This window comes from Silene latifolia, chromosome 6 (assembly GCF_048544455.1).
Source record: "Silene latifolia isolate original U9 population chromosome 6, ASM4854445v1, whole genome shotgun sequence".
Lineage (NCBI taxonomy): Eukaryota > Viridiplantae > Streptophyta > Magnoliopsida > Caryophyllales > Caryophyllaceae > Silene > Silene latifolia.
Window position 1 is genome coordinate 111075657 of NC_133531.1, and position 6000 is coordinate 111081656.

At 39.5% G+C, this 6000-nt stretch overlaps 1 non-coding gene across 1 annotated transcript; it reads right to left on the bottom strand.

The window, feature by feature from the left end:
* Positions 1–4452: 4452 nt before the first annotated feature.
* Positions 4453–4558, bottom strand: LOC141588963 (small nucleolar RNA R71). The gene has a single exon (XR_012519928.1). It is a non-coding gene; the product is annotated as a small nucleolar RNA R71 (small nucleolar RNA).
* Between the last annotated feature and the right edge of the window lie 1442 nt (positions 4559–6000).

Genomic DNA, 6000 nt, shown 5'->3' on the forward strand with positions numbered 1-6000 from the left:
CGGTTTGGCTGGAAGAATACTCGTTCGAGGGGAATAAAAAGCCTCGATCGAGTGATTTGCTATGTTACACGGGTTAACTAATCCCTGTTAGGTTTATTTTGTTAATAAAAAACGCTTCCCTATATAAGTAAGTCGTGATTAGGTCATAAACACTTCTTCAGACTCTTAATTACGTTCTACACACTCTTAATTACTCTTAATCTCTGGAACTTTGCTCTTAATCATTGCTAATTGGTTCTTTACGCCGGATTTGCTTTATTGTAATCTTTCTTTTCCTTTTAATCTTAATTCAATACTTTATTTCTCTTAATCTTCGCTCTATTATTCTTTTGTTATCGATTTGCTTAGTTTATGTTTAATCTTAATCTTTCTACTATGTTTACCCTTAGCATATTCGTTGTTATTATTGTTAAATCAGATAGCATGAGTAGCTAAACCCTTCTATGCTAGGATTAGGAGAGCCATGATAGTAAACTGACGATGTCGTGAATAGGCTAGATGATTTATTTGTGAGAACCTGTCCCCATTGCAATATAATTGTAATATGTTTAGTGGAGTAAACGCTTCTAAATAACTTTAATCTGGTTAACTTTGTTCCTGGATCGGAAGATTGGAATGAATAGACTTGCTATGAACAGTAGACTACCCTAATGAGGACGGAAGTTAAGTTAGTGGAAATCTAGGGTGGATAGAGGACCGGAAGGACCTTTCTTATGCCCTTCTCATAGTATATTGTCTAGATTATTTATGACTGAGTCGATGAACTGGCATGGTGAACCGAAATCCTGACATACCTCTTTTATCTGATTACATATCTCAAATTTTGTTGCTTTATCGCGCTTGTCTCTATTTCTATTGCCTTTAATCTTTAGTAGTGTAGAAAACAAAACCTAAAACCCCCCAATTGTGACTAAATTGACGGACTTACAGATAGATATCTTGCCTCCCTGTGGAGAACGACCCTACTTATCGCTAGCCTCTGTTAGTTATATTTAGGTATTTATTTTTGGTACATAACGACCGTATCAAATTTTGGCGCCATTGTCGGGGAGATTTGATACGTGCAATTTATATAGCATTTTTAGCCTCTTATTGCACGCATTTCTATGCCATTTGTATCGCTTTGTATTGCAAAATGCCCCGAATTAGCTACTTTGGTTTGTTTTGTCTTACTTGCAGGAACGAACCTAAAAGTAGTGGAATCGTACCTTAATCGTCCCACTTTGCATGCATTTTAAGGAGACGGAGATTTAGAGCAGGAGTCATACCTCGGGAAGCGTGAAGGAAGGTCTTCGGAAGCTGATAAGACGAGGTCAAGGTTGTTCTCAGTGGAAAGTACTCGATCGAGAGCTTTTGGAGTTCGATCGAGTAGTTTGGCAGATGCAGGAGTTCGATCGAGTAGTTTGGCAGATGCAGGAGTTTGATCGAGTGGTTTATCTACTCGATCGAGAGGAGCTTATTTGGAAGTGTTCGATCGAGAGCCTAAAGTGCTCGATCGAACGGTTTGGCTGGAAGAATACTCGTTCGAGGGGAATAAAAAGCCTCGATCGAGTGATTTGCTATGTTACACGGGTTAACTAATCCCTGTTAGGTTTATTTTGTTAATAAAAAACGCTTCCCTATATAAGTAAGTCGTGATTAGGTCATAAACACTTCTTCAGACTCTTAATTACGTTCTACACACTCTTAATTACTCTTAATCTCTGGAACTTTGCTCTTAATCATTGCTAATTGGTTCTTTACGCCGGATTTGCTTTATTGTAATCTTTCTTTTCCTTTTAATCTTAATTCAATACTTTATTTCTCTTAATCTTCGCTCTATTATTCTTTTGTTATCGATTTGCTTAGTTTATGTTTAATCCTAATCTTTCTACTATGTTTACCCTTAGCATATTCGTTGTTATTATTGTTAAATCAGATAGCATGAGTAGCTAAACCCTTCTATGCTAGGATTAGGAGAGCCATGATAGTAAACTGACGATGTCGTGAATAGGCTAGATGATTTATTTGTGAGAACCTGTCCCCATTGCAATATAATTGTAATATGTTTAGTGGAGTAAACGCTTCTAAATAACTTTAATCTGGTTAACTTTGTTCCTGGATCGGAAGATTGGAATGAACAGACTTGCTATGAACAGTAGACTACCCTAATGAGGACGGAAGTTAAGTTAGTGGAAATCTAGGGTGGATAGAGGACCGGAAGGACCTTTCTTATGCCCTTCTCATAGTATATTGTCTAGATTATTTATGACTGAGTCGATGAACTGGCATGGTGAACCGAAATCCTGACATACCTCTTTTATCTGATTACATATCTCGAATTTGCTTGCTTTATCGCGCTTGTCTCTATTTCTATTGCCTTTATTCTTTAGTAGTTTAGAAAACAAAACCTAAAACCCCCCAATTGTGACTAGATTGACGGACTTACAGATAAATATCTTGCCTCCTTGTGGAGATCAACCATACTTATCGCTAGCCTATGTTAGTTATATTTAGGTATTTATTTTTGGTACATAACGACCGTATCAAATTTTGGCGCCATTGCCGGGGAGATTTGATACGTGCAATTTATATAGCATTTTTAGCCTCTTATTGCACGCATTTCTATGCCATTTGTATCGCTTTGTATTGCGAAATGCCCCGAATTCGCTACTTTGGTTTGTTTTGTCTTAATTGCAGGAACGGACATAAAAGTAGTGGAATCGTACCTTAATCGTCCCACTTTGCATGCATTTTAAGGAGACGGAGATTTAGAGCAGGAGTCATACCTCGAGAAGCTGAAGGAAGGTCTTCGGGAGCTGATAAGACGAAGTCAGGGCTGTTCTCAGTGGAAAGTACTCGATCGAGAGCTTTTGGAGTTCGATCGAGTAGTTTGGCAGATGCAGGAGTTCGATCGAGTAGTTTGGCAGATGCAGGAGTTCGATCGAGTGGTTTATATACTCGATCGAGAGGAGCTTATTTGGAAGTGTTCCATCGAGAGCCTAAAGTGCTCGATCGAACGGTTTTCCTGGAAGAATACTCGTTCGAGGGGAATAAAAAGCCTCGATCGAGTGATTTTCTATGTTACACGGGTTAACTAATCCGTGTTAGGTTTATTTTGTTAATAAAAAATGCTTCCCTATATAAGGAAGTCGTGATTAGGTCATAAACACTTCTTCAGACTCTTAATTACGTTCTACACACTCTTAATTACTGTTAATCCCTGGAACTTTGCTCTTAATCACTGCTACTTGGTTCTTTACGCCGGATTTGTTTTATTGTAATCTTTCTTTTTCTTTTAATCTTAATTCAATACTTTATTTCTCTTAATCTTCACTCTATTATTCTTTTGTTATCGATTTGCTTATTATATGTTTAATCTTAATCTTTCTACTATGTTTACCCTTAGTATATTTGTCATTATTGTTAAATCAGATAACATGAGTAGCTAAACCCTTCTATGTTAGGATTAGGGGAGCCATGATAGTAAAGTGATGATGTCGTGAATAGGCTAGATGATTTATTTGTGAGAACTTGTCCCAATAGCAATATAACTGTAATATGTTTAGTTGAGTGCACGCTTCTAAATAACTTTAATCTGGTTAACTTTGTTCCGCGATCGGAAGATTGGAATGAACAGGCCTGTTATGAACAGTAGACTACCCTAATGAGGACGAAAGTTAAGTTAGTGGAAATCTAGGGTGGATAGCGGACCGAAAGGACCTTTTCCATACCTATTTAGGTATTTATTTTTGGTACATAACGACCGTATCAAATTTTGGCGTCGTTGCCGGGGAGGCAATTGCCTATTTGTCTGTTCTTTGTTTCGTTTATGTTTCTCAGTCTCGGGGAATTTTTATTCCTTTAGACAGTTCTCACTTATTTTCTTCAGTGCTGTTTATGCCCAGGTCTAGTAGGTCAGAGTTAGTACCAGCTGATCCTGAGCCAGAAAGGACCTTTCGTCATAGACTGAGACTGCAGAGGAAGATTCAAAAGGAAGTCTTGAGTACTTTTGAACCCGAGCTACAATATTTTCTGTTTGCAAAAGACCCGTCTTGTAAAGAAGACAATTCTATTTCTGCCGTCAAGCCAGTGAGAATGCCTAATATCGCGAGTCACTCAAAGCCCACAGCTGCCTCAATCCCTAAAGGTTTTAAACTTGCAACCTAGGATGGCAACACTTTTCACATCCGGCCATCCTACATTAACCTGGTCGAACGAAACCTGTTCTGAGGCATGGCGGGTGAAGATCCGCGTAAACATACGGAGGTTTTCACTGATTATTGATCTACCATTCCCGTTACTAAGGGAGTGACCCAGGATAAGATTAAGGAGGTCTTTTTTCCTTTTTCTTTGACCGATGGAGCCCGTGAATGGCTCACTGATCTTGACAGAACTGCAACCGATATACTGACTGGGAGAGTTTGGCCCTTGCTTTCTATAAAAGGTATTTTCCTCCACAACGCACTAATCAGCTGAGAGGGAAAATCACAAGTTTTAAGCAGACACCGGATGAAAACTTGTATGAAGCTTGGTGTCGTTTCAAGAAGTTGGTGAGGTCTCTTCCTCACCATGGTTTTGATCAGTGGTTCTTATGGAACCAGTTCTATAATGGGTTGTATTATGACCACCGTGCTATCTTGGACGCCTCATCTAATGGGCGATTTCAGAAAAACCATGATGGGGATGGGGTATTATAGAAGAGATGGCTACCCATTGTGCTGAGTATGGGAACTCGAGAGGAGGTATTCGGACAGTTAATTCTATTAACAACAATGCAGTTGTGGCTCAGCTGGAAGCCATGAATGCCCGTTTTGACAAATTAGAGTTGCAACATGCTGGTGATCAATAGACGGTTCACTTGGTTACTAGACAAGAAGCCGTTTCATGTGATAGGTGCGGTATTAGTGACGGTCACAGTGCTGTTGACTGTCTAACTGAGAAGGAGCAAGTGCTTGCCTTTCAGCAATATAGGCAAAGTGGCTCCTATTATAAAAATCAGAGTGGAGTTCATCCCACTTTGAGATGGACTAGTCAGAATGTGTTGAATCCTACACCTCCTCCGCAGCAGTAACAACCTTATGTCCCTCCTCGCAAAGTGCAACAAGGCTTTCAAAAGCTTCAATCCTTTCCACCTCCACAACAAGATGATTCTTCTAGTGGGGTAAGTAAGATGACTGAGTTGAAGTCAATGATACAATCATTGACTGTCCAATTGCAAAGGAGTGAACAACAAAAAGATGCGGCGATTAAGTCACTCGAGTCTCAAATTGGGCAACGAGTGAGATACGACTGTTTTAAGAAAATTGGACGGTGCTGAGAACTGCGTAGGGTACTCGATCGAGTACCCCTTACTCGGTCAAGTACACCTATTTGTACTCGACCGAGTACCCTGTACTTGATCGAGTAACCCTGGTAATTTATTATGCGTGCTTCTGATCTTCACCTACTTTGTCGAGTAGGCTGTACTCGATCCAGTAACCTCTGTTTTGGTCATATACTTATCTTTTGCCCTCGCTGCGCGCATATCATATTTATTTCAAAGATGTTATTTTGATTTTTTTATGCATTGTTTTACATATGTGTTGGTCCTGATACATAAGCTACCAGGTCTTATGATGTAAGGAGTAGCACCTTATGATGGGTATGAGTTTGGTGGGGAGGACATAGGTTATATGTGGTTGTGATGGATAGTGGAAAAAGGAAAGGGAAGATTGATGAGCTTATCGAGGCAGGGAGCATATTTTGTGAGATGTGGTGAGTGGTATAGTCGCGTGTTAAGTAATGTAAAAGTAAGTGAATATGGGCAAGGGGTGATGTAAGTTTAAGGAACGTGAGAATGAAAAGATTAAAATGAGGGATGCGAATGGTGGTAACTTGGGATATTTACGGATTTCTGGAGGGAGATAGTTATAACTGGGTTGGTTAAGAATATATGTAATGGAAGGTCGTTGTAGAGGGATGGAGAAGAATGGTATATAGTGAACTTAGATTGAGTTATGCCGCAACGTGGATTTGTAG